This window comes from Vanellus vanellus (assembly GCF_965231255.1).
Source record: "Vanellus vanellus genome assembly, chromosome: 12".
NCBI classification, from domain to species: Eukaryota; Metazoa; Chordata; class Aves; order Charadriiformes; family Charadriidae; genus Vanellus; species Vanellus vanellus.
Window position 1 is genome coordinate 5,816,337 of NC_138917.1, and position 19,606 is coordinate 5,835,942.

Sequence of the window (19,606 nt, forward strand, 5' to 3'; positions counted from 1 at the left end):
GAAATATTTGTTATATATAGACAAGATTATGCGTCCTCCCTCACTGAACTAGATCGTATCTCAAGGACACACCCCAAGAGAGAAGAGGGAGGAAGCTATTCCGTCCTGGGGCAGCACAGGAACAATTCCTCCCTATTTCTGTTTTGCTCCAATACCAACAGCAGATACTCACACGCCCCCATTCCTATACGGACTCGGTGGTGCCGGGGTGGTGCAAGAGTTGGTCTTTGCCTTCCTCCACCCACCAGTTTACGAGTCTAAACCCAATCTCACAGCAACCACACAAGCGCCCGGCTGCCCCTCCTGCCTTTACGTGAGCTCACATCCCACAGCCCAGCTCAGGTACCTGTGTTCCCGGGTATGGATTCAAGGGACTTACGAACAGTAATCTGCACAGTGAGATGAGAGGATACACAGACAAAATGTTTCAAAAAAACCCCAACAACAATGAGCACTTAGAATAAATTGCAAATAGAGGTGCATAATTTGTGGTTAGAGAGACCGAGTGCTAGTCATTATTCAGCATCATTCATTTCTTTCCTCCAAATATATGTATGAAAGCCAGGAACAAATAATATTTTTATAAACAGGGAGGAGGTTTTCTTTTTTAAATTAGATTATGTTAAAAAATAATCTAGGATGACTGGAGTGAGATTGTACCTATACAGAGAAATTACTATACAGCCAAGTGAATCATTAATCCAAATATAATGTATAACTTTACAGCAAACAAAGGCCAGACATATTAAGAGTGAATTGTTTACAATGGAGAGTTACATATTAAAATGTATGTATAATTGTAACCTTCTGTTAATACCCTGTTGAAGAGAAGCAACACCAGTTCCAGGCTTTAAAATGCTATGTCTTAACTGCTCAGTATAGAGCTCGGTATGCAATGAGAGCGGCATACATAGGAGGGATTCTTGCATATAAAAAAAAAAAAAAAAAAGAAGAAAAAACAGCTCCTATGAAAGTGTTTAGCAGAATTTGCTCCATCTCCATTTGTCTGTATCAAAGGAATTCATTGTCATCTCCAGAGACAAACTTAGGGGAAAGAAAACATGCTTTATTGAAAGCGAGACATATGATTTAATCTGATCTCACCAGAATTTCATTCTAGCCCTAGGAAGGTTGCCCTGGTGACATCACACTTTGCATCATGTCCTCAGCCCACAGGCATCCATTGTAAGCTCTAGAAGAGACTTGGCCTTAGTTGGGGATGGGAAAACACACATGCTTTGGAGGACTCATCAGGGAGAACAAACACATCTTCCACCTCTGCTACTAAAAGAAGCCCAGACCGTTGGCCTGGGTTCACACTGATTGCCTCCACCTCCTCCGGAAAAACATCAGAGGCGGAGAAATAGAGCCCCACATTCCTACCAAGCTCCTTTCCCAAACCTTCGGAAAGTACTTAAAAGAGTAACTGTTAAGCCTTCTACCATTTAACCAACTCAACCACTGTCAACAGCTTCTCAAAGCAGTATAGAAAGCAAAGAAACCAAGTTTCCAACTCTCTTCCCATTAAGAAATTGATTACAAAAGCCTTCTCATCACCCGTTAAACCAGAGGGAAACAAGAACAGATGAAGACCAAAGAATCCCTTGAACGATACCTGCCCATTGCACTAGTAGGCTGCGTTCGCCCCCGACAAGCCCAAGGTACTAAGTGCCATAACTCTGCTCCACCAGGAATCCCCTAAACAGCTTTCTCTGCATATTTATTGCTCTTTGTATGCTCACATAAATTTGGCAAAACGGGCAAAACCCAACCGCTTTCCTTGTCCCAGAAAGTTCCCTGTTTCCCTCGTAGAGAAACCACTTCTGGAAAACAACTTCCCCGAGCCCAATCCTCTTTGCTCTCCCTGAGCTGGAGCCCTGTCGCAGCCTGTCTGGGGTGGGAGCCGGGCCCCTGGGCTGATCCCCAGCGCCGAGCAATGTTCCAGCCCACTGGGAGCCAGCTGCCCTTCCAAGACCAGCAGCCCACTTACAGGCACCAGAGAAAAATGCTAAGATGCCTTCACGCAACTCCAGCTCGCTTCACACACCAAGACGTTGTGCAGCACGCGCAAGAGACACATGCTGTCTAAGCTCTGGGAGCTTAGTAACAGCCTTTACAGCATTTTTTGGGATATTACAGAACCAGAAACCAGGGAACGCAGTAGTTCAGAAGATAAAGAGAGACGTGGAGAAATCTTCTTCAGAGGTGGAACTCCAGCACAGACCCCATCGCATCCGCTACCAGGAAAATAACAGAAGCCACAGTCAACACAATACAATGTGTGGGTATCACATTGTATTCTCATTTCAATGTAATTTCCGTGTAATCGCATTTCAATATTTTCCATCTCCCTGCATAAATAGGTGGGACTTAAAATCCCTCAACCGATGCGGAGTATCAGTTTCCCAACAGAGAAGAAGAGCCCAGTCTCTCTTACCCCCTTTCCCCGAGCCAAACGCAGGAAAGCTCCTCTGCCAAGTCCTCTGGGCAGGTGATAGACTCACCCGTCGATTGAACGAAGACAATGAGAAAGTGAAGATTGACTTGCTTGTTATCACAAGGTTCCCAGCTGCCTCACACACACATTGGGAGGATAATTTCAGACGAGCTTTGTTGCAAGTGCCCCTCTTTTCCAATCAGTAGGCATCATCGCAGCCAGATAAGAAGCTAACACAGATACCAGCGTTCGAGTCATTACAGAGACATGTAATACTACAATTTTCTGGGCTATTGATTACTGCTGTTCTGGCATTGCAACCCAAAACACTGGAGGAAGTCAAGTGGAGAATGAGAAGAGGTGGATTTAGCATGCTGGCGAGCTGGTTAAAATACCTTCGCTGAAGAAAAGCTGCTTTCAAAATCATAACTTTTGGCCCAAAGGTACAAATTTCAAGACGAAGGCTTGGCGGGTAGTTTGGGGATTTTTGCCTGGGTCTCCAACGTGCCAAATTAGTCCCCTAGTCACCCAGCTATCAGTTACGCTCTCTCAGGTTATACTTTGTTTTGTTTTCGAGCAGTTTCATTCTGAGCTGCCCCACAACCAACTTTTTGAAATGTCGCAAAAAAACAGAGTGTTTTTCTGCCCCTGACCCCTCCTTAGGTTCAGATGGAGGTAAACGACTCTATCATAAACTCTATGGGGAGTTTATCAATAACAGAAAATAGTACATTTTGCTTTCAAGACATTTCTTATTACAGTCAGAAGAGAGAGGGTGTGAGTCAGAAGCTTTCTTCTCAGTTTCACTCGGTTCATTTATTCCCTTGCTTTACTGAAATCTAAGTAGCTGTTAGAGCTAGAAGTCCCGAGGCGCGTGTGTTCTTTAACACATAACTTAATTTCCAAAACAAATAATTACAACTCCGTTTCTGAGAGTCACCCTTCCCGGGAGCATCTGATGCATATGCAAAAATGCAAAAACTCGAAGGCTGAAGCTCCGCTGCGGCGAACTGCTCCTTCTGTTTCAGGGAGGTTTACCCTCTACCCACCATTTCTTCCACTCGGGCAGTCATTTCTACAGCTGCATTACTTTTAGTTTACCCCAAGTGAGCAGACGATACCAAATCACTGTCACCTGCAGATCCCTCCAGAAAAAACTTCGACATCGAACAGGTCTCCCTTAACATCAGATGGAGGTAACTCTCAGTTAACCTGCAGATAAAGCTTTATAATTTAAAAGTTCAGTGTTTTGCAGCGTTTAGGAACTGGCTCCTCCTCCCTTTAGCTATAACGCTGACCTAATTATACAGAGCCTCAACGCTACAGTGCGTAGCAGTTTCGAGTTCGCTTGTTATGTGGTGCCTGCAACAATATTTATTCACAAGCTATTTCAAATAAAACGTGTTGTTTTACTGCGTTAACATCAAAGCCGAGCTTGTAGATTGTACCGGTTTCATTCCTATGCTATGCGTACCCATACATATATGTATTTTTATATATATACGTACACACACAGATACACGCACGCGCTCTTGCCCAAGAGAAAAAGCAGCGCAGGGCTGCTTATAATAACAGCAAACAACAACTGATGCTCGTGATTTTGGATCTTGCAGCACGCACCCGTCTGCCCGCCTTTCATATTGAAATCCACGCGTGGAGCAAAGCCAGGCAGCCGCCTGCGCACTGCCTCACCCGCAGTGCCTGCAGAGATGCCACCGGCTCTGCCCCAGGGGCACCCCGTTTTCTCCTACCCAGGTTAGCAGCAGTTCAAGGCAGAAGTCCATCTCTTCCAACGCCTCTGTATCTCAGGACACGTTTTTTTATTGCACCTTCTTGACTCGAGGTGGTGGATGACTGTATGCTGATCGCGAGTATCTTCCCAGATGCTTGCCAGAAGCTTTTTGGTGAATTCTTATCTGCAAGACATCTTTTCTGGTCTTGCTAAGAGCGAGCCGTGGAGGTTTTCTCCACACCCAGCGTACCGCTCGGGGTACCTGTGTACAGTACACCACGCACGCCCAAACCAACCAAACCAGTCCGCTTGTACACCTGGTATGTCTATCTGTTCATAAAGACATGCAGCTTTTCCTTGTGTCTGATAGTGGTTGAATTAAAAAAAAAAAAAAGTATACTAATGAATTATTTCAATCATCTTAGCCATGGCTAGGTGACTGCACCAAGAAGCAAAGCAGTAAAAGTGTCTGTTACCCTCTTTGTAATTTCCCTATTCTCTACCTCAACCCTTTTCTTCCTTTAAAAGTTGAAACTGAACTTTGCAAGAGTTCAGTAGATGAAAATCAATATCAATAGTGAGCTATAACATGGAACTTTGTGCCAAGACACGTTGAATAGTATTGATTTGTCTAAAATATATGCTTATGAAACCAAGCCCTTGCATTTTGAGGTGTTTTCAGTATTTTCACTTTTGGATTCTAAAATCTTTGCAGCCTTTAAAGTCCCCATACTCTTCCGTCCTACCTCTCTGTTTTTCTTTCTTTTTGTTTTTTTCTCTGAAGGTCTGCATAAACCTTCCTACAACTAGCCAAAGAAGAGGTACGGTCCAGAAATAATCTAAGGTCCTTAGTTCCTTTCTTCGATTAAGTCGTGGGAACATAAACTATTTGGCGACAAACATTCAGCCGTTTGGGAAGACGGAGCTCAAATTCTCCTCCTCCTCCTCACTCATCGGCATGGGAAAGGGAAACATTAGCTAAGCAAGCTGAAGGTCTTCTCTTCCCTGTCTCGGTTTGGCCAGTGCAAAGCTGTTATGTCCGTCCCGTCTATAGGGGCACAGTCAGCATGAGCCGGCAGAGGCAACGTGAGAAGGCAGAGCCAAAGACCCGCACCGGAATAATGATATAAATACTGTTATCACACGTGCACGGGACAAACTGCGATCCTTCAGACGCTTCCCTGCAGACTCACCATTTCCCTTTGCCAAATCTGAACCCTTCTTGCACAACAGAAAGCTTTCCCAGCAGAGGTGGCCTGGGCAGCATCTTATTTTTTCATTGCCAGCAAGTATTTCTGAGAAAGGCTAGAACAGAGCGTGCCAGAGTCTGGAATTAGATACAAATTAATTGCATGTAATTACTCAAGAGCATCAAGTATCTTTTTGGGATTTTATACTTATTGTTATTGTAATGATGTTAAATTTGCAAATACAATTATTGTAAATTACTCTATTGATAACTTCAGCCTTCCTATTGTGTGTGTTCACCTCGCCAGATTTCTTGTGGTCTTTTGAAACAAGAGGGGTTTTAGCCATGATGAAGACGCAAGTAGAGCTGAAAATTGACTGCTGTTCTCACAACGGCCTTTTGTTGCTCAGAAGTGGGGAATTGGTAAATTATTAGCTTATGATTCAATTACAATGTCGCAGCAACATCTAAGAGGTCAAAGTCATAAACAAACTTCATTTTTGTCTTTCACCAGAAGCCTGCTAATAACAAACTAACATGTATTTTCTTAGCAGTGTTTCCTCTTTAATTTGATTTTATTTCTTCTTTTTTCATTTTAGATCCGCTTGGGTTCCTCTTATCATTTCATGTAAAGCAGGACCGCCAATGCTCCAGGGAGGTGTCGGGAGGGGTCACAAACAGATGCCTAAAAGCCTTTCAAAAGCCAGTTTTTATATAAAATACATAAGATTGGTTAAATATTTTCCTTCTTGAGCTTCCTCACAACGTGTCAGTAAGTATTAACATGCACAAATAAAGAAAGAGGTCTGAAAATTTTCTCTACAGGGGTATGCACTCGACTACAGTCACTGATGCTCATTGCTTGCGTGTTTGGCCTCAGAAATTCCCCAGGCATGCTGCGTCCTGACAATTTAGTATGTTCTTTAGTCAGTAAAACCTATAGAAGAAAACCCCCTATAGGTATAGCGAAAAAACTACAGCACAGTTAGAAGGGGGAACGCTGAACAGCACGGAGAGGTGCACGAGAAGTAAGTTATAAAGAGAATAAAAGGGGAAAGGGAAAACCACGGCAAGGAAAATTCTTACTCTCAGAGACTCTTTTCCTTCCCCCCAGAAAACGGTTTCTTACAGCCTCTTCCCTGTGCAGGCAACTACATGTCCTCTTCTGCACAACCTTTCCTCCTTACATTCACTTCCTTTTAAGTCAATTCTCCAATTAAACATCTTTCTTCTCTTCATTCAGCGCCCCCTTTTCAACAGAATTTCCTTCCCCTCCCCCATTTTTTTTCCTTTTTTGGTTATTTTTTCTGTATGGTTTAAACTGGAAGAAGGAAAATTCAGGTTAAATATTAGGAAAATCCTCTTTGATGGTTTGGATAGTAGAAGCACTGAAGCAGAACACCTGAGGAGGTGGTGGAGGTTCCATCACAGTGTGGTTTTAAGGAATGAATTCAAAAAAAGATGTGCTGGTCTTGCGTTGGGGCAAGAGGGTGGACCAGATGACCCCTTCAGATCTCTTCCAGCCTTATATTTCTGTGATTCCTTTCACCTCTCCAGGGTCTGGGGGTATTTAAATAGCTCAGGGTATGCAATGCTTAATTCAAATTTTAGAGCACAGGACAAGTGTGTAAACCTGCAGAGACTATTTTTCCAGGGTCACTGTGCTTGCATCCAGAAAGGTGCCGATGTAGGCACGCGGGAACACACCTGGTGCTGTAAGGGGTGCGCTCATCATTTATTTATGAAGTTTATAATCTGACACTTAAAAGAAAAAAGATCCTAACAGGCTCCAGCATTCCACCCTCGTTGAAATGTCACCTCTCAGATACAGGTATTGATTTACAGTTTGAGACCGAGTACATTGTATTCTGTGCTAACAAGCCAGTACAACTCTACTCGACATTTCCCAGTGAAGGAGAGGGCTAAGTCACGCTTGGTGGCATTTGTTAGAAAGCACTGAGTTTTGCGGGTGTATTTTAACATTAGGCTATGAGCTGGGGAGCCTGTAGACACGGGTACGTTCTGCCCGGGCAACTGGGCGAAGGTTAAATAAGAGAGTGATGGGTTTTTATTTAGAGCCCACAGGGCTGCAAACAGGGTTTCTGAAGGAGCCCGGTATGGGGACACCCATGAAAAACACAGTCTTAATGGAACACGGTCACTCGGATGCTTCTCTTGCATGAGAAGAAACAATTTTAATATCTCCTCTCTTTCGCAGCTTTGAGATCTCCGGGCACCTGATTCAGCCACGGGCTGACAGTTACTCCAAAAAATTTTGCGTACTAGAGTATGTTGACCTTTTTTGAATAGTCACTGAAAGTGAGATGACCCAGCTGGAATCCATATTGTCTGAAATGCTAAAAATAGGAGTCGCAGATCCTGGAGAACATATAAGCTGACACACAGGGAATAAACCCATGATGTTGGCGGTAGACAGCTGACCACCAGGGAGGCACTGAGAACAATGTCATAACTACATGAGACACAAGATTAAAAAAAAAAAAAAAATTTGCTTCATTGGCATGGAGCTGATCTCCACACCAGAAGGCAAACATCTCCGTTCCAGCAAAGACAATGGCAAAGTTCCTGCTAACACCGCTGGGACAGCAAAAAAAAAGTTCTCAAGATTTAACTCGAATGCAAACTTCCAAAAATTAAATCCCCAGTGAAGAAATCCGTATATTTTTCATCGCATTTGCATTGGTACTGAGCCAGGTACAACACATGATTGCATTTGCTGCTGAATCTGTCTCAGGCACTGATCACTGTGTACTCCATGCCAGGCACACAACAAATGCACCAGCCTTAATGCCCCCATCCTTTAAGCGCAGTACAAGGTCAGGGATGGAGTCCCCTTTCTGAGAGTCTTGGCCATGACCTGCTGCTTACTGCCATTCTAACTGCTGTTCTCTAGAGCATCTAGGCCTGGGTATATCACTTGGAAAGAGCCGTACACTGAATTGATAATGCCCACAGCTTCAGCATAATATAATTACTTACTTTTGCTGTCTGTGCAGTCATTGACAGAAAGCCAAACCACACTGCGAAGAACAGGTGAATTTCTGGTAACCGGGAGGTATTAGCAGTTTGTCTTCAAATTTCCCTCTTCCTTTCTGAGCCTCTAACTTGGCTGCATACTTTACTTAAAAATAATAGATTTCCTTTAGATGATTTGGTCCAAAGTTTCTCCCGATTATTTAAAGAAATGATTGCCTGCTGTCTAGAGTTTATTTTGCCAAAAGATAAGCTGGAAGATCTACTGAAACGTTTTTATCACATTTCTAATCCAAAACGTTCTAATGACGTTAACCTTGCTAATATTATACTGAAGAACTTCCATTCGGCCTTTATTTTTCAAAAGAGCTTTCAATGTTTTGCTTTCTGGTGCCACCTTTTATTTATTTATTTATTTATTTATTTACCGTGGTGGTGGTGGTGGTGGGTGCTCGATTGCACCAGTGGAAGGATGTGCAATCAAACTTGCAACGAGACAGTAGTCTCTGATTGTCATCAGCTGCAGCTCATTATTCTCTCAAGGATGCCTTGTGCCAATCGATGATAAACAATGTGTAATCACTTGCAATTGATTGCAAATCAGATTGCATAGACTGGCATGTGGAGTCCTTGACGGCATAATGAGCGATGCCTTTTGCCCACTCCTGGGTCTGTAAGGCCCACATGCCATTAGCTGACAGCTCCTCTCCTCTCTTTGACTCGGATGCTAAGCGGATTCAGGACACATCAGGTCAAGGTTGCGCTTATATTTGGCATGTGACATTTTGGCTATTCCTCTTATACTGGTCTTGTCTTTGCCTACGTGTGCTCTGGGGTTGCATTTTCCTGGGACGTTACCCCCTGCGCCGAATTGCAGAGACAAAAGCTGAGGGATTAAGGGGATGTTTGGGATTCAGTCCATCGACAGCGCACTAAATCTATTTTCCTTTTTTGAAGATTTCCAAATCTCTCTGTTTTCCCCTTCAAAACTGGGGCGACAGCTCAGTTTTGAAGCAGTTGTTATAAAATTGGTCTGGACAAGTCACAAGTGGCAGAGGAATAAGCCCCTGCTGATTTATTCCAAAGCCAAGTAAGATACGTGGTGAGTTCAGCTAGGTTTTGCTATTTAGACTTTTACCTTCTGAAGCAGTGTTAATCAGGTCTGGTCTATTGACTGTTGGGGGCCTGAAACGCACCACAAAAAGCAGTCAGTAAAATTATGGTAAATGCCTTCAGTAGCTGCTTTCTAATGGAGGTTCGTAGCTGCCACCAGGCCTAGCTGGCACTGTAATTTAAAATGTTGGTAACCAAACACCAATATTTGGATTTTAGAAGTAGTGTGCTTATCTAATTTTTAAATAGATTGTCATTTACCAATCTCCCTCCCAGCTGCTGTAAGTAGATTTCTGGCCAGAAATCTTTTGTTTATAAAAAAGATCGGTGCTTTTTTCATTAGAAGAGGTCAAGAAAGATCATTATAAATCAGTCCTCTTTCTGGATGTTTTCGTTTTTTCAGGCCTAGGTGTATGTGAGACTGCAATGATCTCATTCCAAGTACTGATCTTAGGAGAGGACATGAAATCCTGTCTGATTTCCCCATGAAAACATAAGCAAAAAAATCTATTAAAATACTCGTGGAGGAGGTTGTTCAACAGATACTGGGTTTTTTTGGCTTCAAGCAAGCAAGGTCTTGGCTTGATCTTTATATTTAAATGAGAAAAGAATAACATTAGCATTCACTGAATATTTTGATTGAGATAATAATCTCTATTGATAACGTACTTCCCTTTAAACATCTGTGAGACAATCAATTGGAAACTGATGCACTGTTCTAATCTTACTTTAGAATCTGGTTCTTAGTAAGGACTTGAAAATCATAAAGGACCAAAAAAGTAGACTTTAACGGAGATGAAGCTCTTCTAGTAAGTATGCTTTTAAAATGGATTTTAGTGTTTCTTTTCTGAAGAAAATTTTCCTCGTGGTTTATGTAATCCAATGTAGCTCTGCAGATTTCAACAGAATTAACTGATTTACCCAAATATCAGTGAGGTCAGGGAGAGAATTACTGAATGAAAAACGCACAGCTAATAATTAAAGAGATGGCCTGGTCTTGTAAATCTTTTTCCAAGTGTTTCATTAATAGTCATTGGTGTGCTAAAGTACAACTTTTTGAATCGGCAGCGTAGGTTGCACTTGCTCTTCTACGAGCATCACAACAGCCACCGTTGAACAGACAAAGCGCCTGTGTTATTTGCAGCAGGCTTCTAGAAAAACACTATTCCCAAGGGAATTCCCCCTTCATAAACCAAAAAGGGTCATGAATTTATTTCAAGTCCGTTTTCCTTCACTGACCAAAACTGGTATGTCAACAAAGGAAGCAAGCAGACAAGTTTGTTTTTTTTTTTTCCCCTCATAATCTCAGTTTATAAACAGAAACAGAAGGAGATATTTTCTTAGCTTTTTTTTTTTTTTTTAAGTACGGTCTTATCACAGATCTGAAATATGTCAAAATTCTCCACTATTTTCAAGGGTCACATATTTGAACAGTTGGTTTAAACTACCTACATTAGAAACAAATTCCCAGCAATTCACCTCCCGGACTTGAGAGCACACTCTATAACTCTGTGAAGCTTTTGAAACACAACATACAAAACGTGAGCCGGAGCGTTTTTGGAAAGGAGGGAGCAATTTCTCACCGGTGTGAGCCGGCCCTGCACGGCAAGGGCCAGCAGCAATTCCCACCGTTGACTTTAACAGCTTTTGAGTCGAGCCCTTATACACTCTTCAAAACTAATCTCGGTTGTTGAATTGAAATATTCAGCCCTGAGCAAGCACTAGCCCAGGACGAGGCAGAAGAGGTTTGTTACACACCTACAAAGGGGAGAGCTCCAACCAGCCTCGTGATAAAGGGAGGCTGAAGGTGCGGATGGTGGGCTGCCATCTTTGCTGTGCCTACAGATGTCTTGCGTAAGAGGCGTTGTGATGTGGTGCAAACTGTGGGAGACATCCTACATAGTTGTATTTATTTACGCTTGAGCTTTCCTATGACAGATATCCAGCGTTTTACGTGTGGCTCCTCTGTGAGTCAAAATGTTGGCCAGTTTACAAACAGAGCGGGCACGGATGTTCTGCAAACTGCTCGGTAAATAATTATACCCCGGGTTGTATTAACTGCTTTTGCTTTCTGCAGCGTGCTGATGGAAATATGCAACTGGTGAGCATCTGTGATAGGTGTTTGGTTTTTCTCTGGATAAAGCAATTTAATTACAGGCACCGAAATAGATGAAATACAATTTGTTTCTGCTTTGACATTTGTTAAGGACTTTTAAGCATTAAACAGTAAAACAAGAGCTACAGTTCTGGCTATAGATAAATAATTGCAGCAACTGTGTAGAATGATGAAAATACTAAGGCAGGATTTATATCTTCAGTGTGATAGTAAAGAATATACAAACTCTCTTACACTGAAAATTCTTTCCCTGAGTGTATATGTTGTTTGCTGTGTCGAGCAACACTCGTAAACCAGAGGTGAGCAACCTGTGCACATCTGAGAACTGGATAAGATTGTCCATACCAAAGAAACAAGACTGCTTTGAACCAACGTCAAAAATAAATACAGCATAACATATGGAGTGGTGAGAAAGATGTTCATGTCTGGAGACACATTGAATTTAGGGTTAGTCTGGCTTTTGAGGTTCAGCTGAAAGACTCTATTAAGACAAGGGTTGTGTTCAACTGCAGAGAAATCTCAAGGAATTTAAAATTCTCTCGGCCAAAAACCTTCTAAGAATCACTGTTTTCATGAGACTATGTGGATAGCATATACGAATGGTCCTCCGGCCTTGGAAGTGATTTAGAACAAGAAAAAAAAAAAAAAAAAAGAGTTCGGATTTCAGAATCTAGCTTAGCTCATTCTTCCCTAATGGTAACAAATCCAAGGAAGAAAAATATAGTAAAACACTCTGAAAGTGTGAGAAAACAGATTTAAAAGTGAACCATGGAAAGATGATGGGTCTGTATCACCGGCCCGTGCCTGCGTAACGCGCTGCTAGTATACACCGTCTTCTGTCAGACAGTCTTAAATTGTTGAGCAACGTGATATATTGTTGGAAAGTACTTGGAAAACGTTCCCGACTGAAGCGCGATTTACGGGTCTCGTCTTACAAACAGCAGCACACAGTGCACGAGAGAACCTTTTTTACAGCGTTTTTGAGGCGAGACGCCGTGCCGCACTGCGCTGCGCAGGTAGCTCCATCCGTTCCTCATCCAAACCAAGTTAAGTTTTATTTTCTCCTCCACAAATCTTTAAACACTTTCCCTTGAAGACGAAGCCTCTATTCCACGGTGTGTATTCCAGAAATTAATAAAGGTAACGAAATCAGGCGCTGTCGGTTCATGTGTGATTCATCAGTCACACATCTCTGTTTAATTTGCGGGGGTTTGGAGCCCTCACTTACACAAAAGTCTCACTGTTACTTTAAGAAAGCCTCGTATAAATAAAATCCATTTTCCGATGCACCATAAAATATCTAATAGCAATGAATGATTGTAGTCGCAAGAGCTATTTTGGCTGGACTCGCGGTAGTTCCCCAGGCCCAGGATTAACACCGCTTTCCCTACATTTTGAGAACAGAGGAATTGTCAGCATCCTCCAACCAGCAGTGACTAAAACCAGATGTTTCAGTGGAAGAAACCTCTCACTAGGCCGGTAGGGAACGAGCTTTGAAGAACTGGTTTCCACGTTTGTTTGTTTGTTTGTTTGTTTGTTTGAACAAAGGGGAGTGCAAATGCACCTGAGCGTAAATGCAAATTGGGCTTTTTGAGTTTCATGTTGATACAGCAAAGCCTAAGGGAAATGACAAAAATAGCCAGCCAGCAAACAGCCCTGTTTAGTTTGTGGTTTCAGAGCTAAACTCCAGCCCTTGAGGATCACTGAAGGCAAGTTCGGGTTAGAAATTCTGCCTTTTGGAAGTTCTGCTTTTTGTCATAAAAGCCCCGAATTGGTAAGGCAAGTTTCAGTCTGAAGAGCTCATGTAAGGCTCCAGGTATTTAGCTTGTTTAAAATGGCGTCCTTTCGGTTACGAAGAAAGAAGAGGTGATAAGCTGGGGCTCTAAACGTAGCACTGACACGTGTCTTCAAGTTGGACAGGTTTTTAAACAGTAGCAGGAAGGCGGGATAATGTGGAGCTCAGATCCAGCAGTGCCTCCAGTAAAAACACCACCCAAGGAAGAAGGACGGAGGGTGGTGTGTGCTCTGGCTGGGGATAAAAGAACCTCCTTCAGAACCCGGGCACGAAGTGAGGCACCCTGGCTGAAGCGGTTTGCTTTGAAAGCTAACTCCTCTCCCCGGGCACTCCTGCTGCGTCCCATCGGCGATGGCGGCGCATTTGCCCGACAGCTGTAGCGAAATCCGGGTTTGCGCACGGCAGGCGAACACCGAGGTGAACAGCCAGACCTCTGCAGTCACGGGCGCGCACTTCAGCGCTTCTTCTCCCCTTGCCTGGCGTCTATGTGGCCATCAACCTGACAACACAAGGTGGGGTTGTGGACAACTAATAGAGGTTGACCGTTCACCTCCAGCCCAGGCCGAGCTGTTAGGAGTTGGTACAACCCGTGAGTAGCCTCTCTTCCAGGAAGGGTGGTGCCAGGACGTGGTGCCTAAAGGGCAGGTGTGGATGAACACAGGCCCATCGCCCTGGCTTGCTCAGCTCACGGCCCTGGGACCCATGCGACAGGGTGACGGGGTGAGGAGCACAAGCGTGCCCGTGGCCTCCTTGCCAGCAACAGTACCTATCTGCCCCACTTCAGGTAAGTCACCTCATCTGACTCATGCCACCTCTGCAGACTGGGCATGGCGGCTCCCTCTCAGAGGGGCTTTGGGGAGTAAGAGTCCTTTGGTAATCCCGAGGGCTCTGAACAGCGCAGAGCCCCGTAACAGTACGTGCAGAGGGGTCGCCCCCGCCTCCTTCCTACCCGCAGGGCTGGAAATCGCTACTACGAGAGCCACGACGCCGAGGCTGGAGGGACGCCCTGGCACAGCAGAGGAAGGGATCCCCGAGGGGTTACGCATTTCCTACGTGACTAATCTGGTGTGCACCCACTGTGGGTCTTGGCCCGACATTATGTTCCACATTCGGGCTCCGGCAGCTACAGAGGTGCGCTCGGACGGGGCACAACAAAATGGCTCAGAAAAGCACACCGCGCAGCAGTGATTTTTTTTGATCTTTTTTTTTTTTTCTCCTTTTTTCCATTTAAAAACAAAATTCCAGTGAAATAACAAGTCCTTAAAACATGTATTATTCATTTTCAACAGAGTAAAAGAGCCCCTACAGTATTTTGAAAGAATGTCTGTTTTATAGGTCTGCGGTGATAACATGTTGGAAGTAACTAACAATTATGTTATTTTTGTCCTCGCTAATAATGCTCAGGGAGCAATTGATGTTTCTTTTAGAGTTAATAAGAAACATTTGCAGCAAAAGCAGGAACTGTGGAGATAAAGCAATTGGCAAGAAATAGTATGTTTAAATACCATAAAACAGCCAGTATCCAAACAGGTGTGAGATAAAGTGGTATAAATAAACTACTCTGTATGCAGCCCATCACACAGCAGAGTCGTGTAAAAAATTGCATGAAATAACTTCACTCCTATTCAGAGGAAAATGTAACAAAACCGATCCTTGTGCCTCCTAATTAGCTTTAGCAGCTGAGAAAACATTTCTCATGCGGAAATTTCTAGAAGTTAAAAGTTGTTATGTGAAAATGAAAAACAGAGAAAAGAATCTGCGGTCAGCTTTGTAAATCTTTTGGAGAATTTTACCTAAATTTTGTAAACCCCTTCACCAGTTAAAACCAGTTACTTGAAGACACAGCGGAAGCGCTTTCAACCTTGCGAAGCTAGGCCTGGCTCTCTGCGCCATTCTGCATCGCCTGCTGGCGTTACGACGCTAGATGATGTCTGGGTTATTTTTATTGGTGCTGCTTTCACAAACACAGGGACATTTGCCCTTCCTTCATCCAAACATTCGGCTGCATTCAGGGTTGTTTGGTTTAGATTAAAGATTCTCTTTCTTTAAGACCAGTCAAATGCAAAGTAAATCAGCACTGGCAAACACGAGGTGAAAATAATTACCCATGCTCACATGACTGATAAGCAGAACTATGGAAAATGGCTCACAACAAAATCCACCCGGTTTCTGTGGATCCTGCAAATGAGGAGCTGTGATAGTTCATCGATAGTTTTGTCGAGATCCGTCGACCTTTTGGGCAAGTGGAACGACTTGTATTTTTGTTTAATCAGCATGTGAATTTGTTCAGCATGTGAATTTCAGGTGACATCATATTATGATTCCTGGGAGCCTTACTCGCTGCCCTTGGGTTCTTTCAAACTCGTGTTAAGGGAAGACAAGAACTTAGGCGTGTAAGCGTGCACGTAGAAACCCACAATGTGAAACTGCCGAATTTCAGACGGTTTTGGAAATCAGAGCTTTCAGAGGTTCCTCACCGTAACGCCCCTGTTTGTGAATCAGGTCCCCGAACCCCGCTTTGTGCAGTCCGAGCTGTGCAAAAAGCCAAAAGAGAAACCACAGCATCTCTTTGGAGACCCGTTTTCTGGCCTGTAATCCAGACCGTGACTCGGAAGAAGGAGCCTCTCCACCGCTACTCTCTGCTGACAAAACCCTCCCCATAACTGGTGTTCTGTGCAGCCCGGAGGAGTCCCCAAACGCAGCGACGCGGTTCCCACCCGGCACTGGGACTAAGGGAAACGCGCTTGTTGTAACGCCAATGTTTGCTTCTGCCCTGTCACTCTGAGCTGGAGAGATTCAGAGCGGCTGCTCTGCAGAGTCGGTAACCTGTGTCGCCGGTACCTCACTCACAGCCTGCGCTCACCGGCGTCGCTCTGCACCAGCCGTCCATCATCAGGAGCAGACAGACATCACATCCAGGTAGACACCGTGCTTATTTTGGAGTCCCTCGAATCAAGCCCGAGCAGGGCTCCCCTGGCCACATCTCACCTAAATAAATACGGTGTTACAGGAGGACTTGGCCCTGTGGTTCTTCAGGAGCTCGTGTTTTTAGTTTCTAAGGTCTGCTGTTTCAGGCTTGCTGCGCGAAGAGTGATGACGGTGGCGGTATGAGGACGCTCCCGCCAGATGCCCACACGGCGCAGCCAGAGCAGCCCCACGCTAACCAAACTCCAGATGCGCAAGGGGTTCGCCCTGGTGTTAGCACCAAACAGATGTGAACTTGCCCCGGTTGTCCAAGCTGGCCTGTCTTTCTGACACGCACCGTGCTGAGCAAGCTGCCGGGGGAGCTCAGAGTTTCAAGGTGTGACATTGCGTGGTGTGTACACGCTCTGCCAGAGCAGAGGTGTGTAAAGAGCGACTGATACGACACCGAAAGAAACGCAGAAATGGGAACGCTTCTTCGAGTCGGCTCTTTTCAGTTAACCACCGATAGATGCGATAAACTCCCAGCGCCGCTGCTAATAACTAAAGGAAAGGAAGCCAATGTTCTTTTATACTCTGACACATGGTGCATTTTGGTTTCGCTCGGAGTAGCAAACCTCTCTTCCTTGTAGCAAGTATTATAAATAGGCCCACTTCTTATCAGATCCTTCTCTTAATGTTTTTCATTAGAAAACCACAGTTAATTTTAGATAATTGTTGGAGATAATCTCAAATTTGTGTGTAATGTATGCCCCAGTTCTAAGAAAAACATGACATTGGGGAAGGCACTGCCTGCCTAACAGCTTTTCATTTACAAGACTGGTACGAGATCTCTTGTTCTTGTCAAATGAATTCTAGTGTCTTAGACATTCAGACTCCTATCTCTCAGAGCAGATAAAATTTTAACTTGCTTAGTATTTATTGTCTTCTATATTTTGTAACAGCTTCTGAGCAGTGTGTTCGGGGACTGAGCACACGTCCTGCCAAACGAGAAGAAAAAGGTTTCCAAAGAGCCTATGCCAGAATTTGCAATGGCATTTCTGACTCCATAAGCTCTCCTGTGGGAGTCAATTTTACTTTATTCGACAGCAGTGGCATTTGCTGCCAGAAGAATAAAGACAACAGTTGTTTAAAAAAGCGCGTGTGTCACCCTGCGCTATCAAACAATATCTGCTCCACGCTGCGAGAGGTTTAAGATGAAACAAAGAGACGAATTCCCAGGACCGAGGAGAAAAAGTGTTTCTAACGGCAGAGGAGGAAGGAGGTTCGTCTACCAATAAGAAAGGATTAAAAATGGACTGCAAGTAGTCCATTAAGCCTTCTGGAAAGGGCAAGGAGCAAAATCGAAACCTGATGGAAGTTTAGAAAAAAAAAGCATTATGCATTGCCCTCCCAGTCGAATTTTCTGTTCATTATAATTGCTGGATATGTCTTGAGTAGCATGAAAATGAATATAAAATATAGTGGCATTCGGGCCTGCAATACGCAAGGTATCATAAAAAACCCCAGGAAAATAGCAGTCTCTGATCTTCCACTTTAAGAAGGGCAATGAGGAAACAGAGATGCAGTGATTTCTTTGGGAGGTCAGAGGAGGGCCAGGGAGCAAAGTGAGGGACTTAGATATTCTGGTCTTCCTACTCCCAAGCAAAGACGTCTACTCCCTGAGAAATGTTTACTTTAGCAACTAGGGCTGAATGTTGCAAATATTTGTAGCTGAATTATCTCAACATTTTGAAGACTATGTACCTTGAATGTTGTGTTTTTCTGGGAAAATTAGTGGAAAGACTTCTTCTTGGCATGCAGAAATGCTAGGAAATTCTAACATCATAGACGAAATTTCAGATCTGCCTTTAGGAAAAGCCAACTTCCTTTATAAATTGGCTTCTTCTCGCTGGCAGAGGTGAGTCGGGTCAGGCAAAAAAGCAAACACAAGCCTACTTTTAACTTTGTGAGGGAATTTTAAACCCCATAAATTTCAATACATTTTGCCTTTTACTGTGAAGTCCTGGCATATTTCTAATAGCAAGTTTTTTAAAACAAAGTTCAGCCCTGCCATTTTTTAGCTATTTTCTCTGTTTATGATATGTGTGAATGGACGTGTATCGGAGTTTATGGCTGACAGCCCCATCAGAACGTCAGCCAGTCTGGAAGTCTGCAGATTTTTGGGGTCAGCCCCATTCTTCGCTCCCTGTGGTCCATGGAAATCCACAGTTTATAGATCTTAAGATAATAGAGGGACAACGGTGTTTTCACCCAGAGCTAATTGTATTTCAAACCATCAGGCACATGCTTTTTACTCTGATACACTCCCATAAAAACCATCTCACTTTCATGCTTACTGGTGAGGGAGAATAAACCGAAGGTTGATAGCTTTATTCATACACAATAGCTCTGCTAATAAGCCTCATTTCTTATCTTAGTATTCCTGTCTGGCACCTCAAATGAACAGTAAGATCAGAAGGTATAGTGTTTTTAATAAAGTGATACCTTAAACTCATTTTCACCTGTGATCAGAAGCCTCTCCATGCAGCCTTAAAGAAGTTAAAAGTTAATGTATGTACGACACAGATTAGCCAGCCTGGGGTATTGCGGAACAAAACGTTCAGCTTCTCAGTGCAGATTATTCTTGCAGCTGCATTAGCAAATTAACAAATGAAGGGAAAAAAAAAAAAAAACCCGCAACATGAAAAACACACTTCATGCTCATTAAAAAACACCCATGTATCTACAGCCAAACCGAGTTTTAAGATTTCAAAAGAAGAAACTACTAGGATTGCACTAATTCATTGGTCCTTGCTGTCACTGTAGCGGTTTTTCGATGACCGAGGCGCTGTGGGTCAGCTCATGTCATGAGCGTGTCCCTCATCATAAGAAAAGTCGTAAAACACACACAAAAAAGGTGTCTATTTCCTGTTTTAAAACTACAGGTACTTGTTTGCCAGCAAGATAAGTTTGACCAGGAAGGCCGTACTAAAAAGCCCTGGGGCGAAATTTAACCCTGTATAGCTGATTAACCGTTTAGCAAACACGCCAGCGAAAAGGCCAAACCATTGTCTGCACTCTTCTGGCCAAGGACAAGGATAACGTTAGCTTTTAAGGCACCCATTTTGTTTGCTGAAGCGCGCAGCACGCTGCCAAAAGGGACCCTCTTATTGGAGCAGCTATCACCGGAAGGTTTACAACTCCCACCTCTTGCCTGCACAAAAAATCCCTTAACAAAAGATAGGTTCAAGTTTAAAGAGCGTTCTTTCTTTCAAACACCTACTCAGTGACATATTTGCGGAAATACAGGTGTGGTTTCTTTCCTT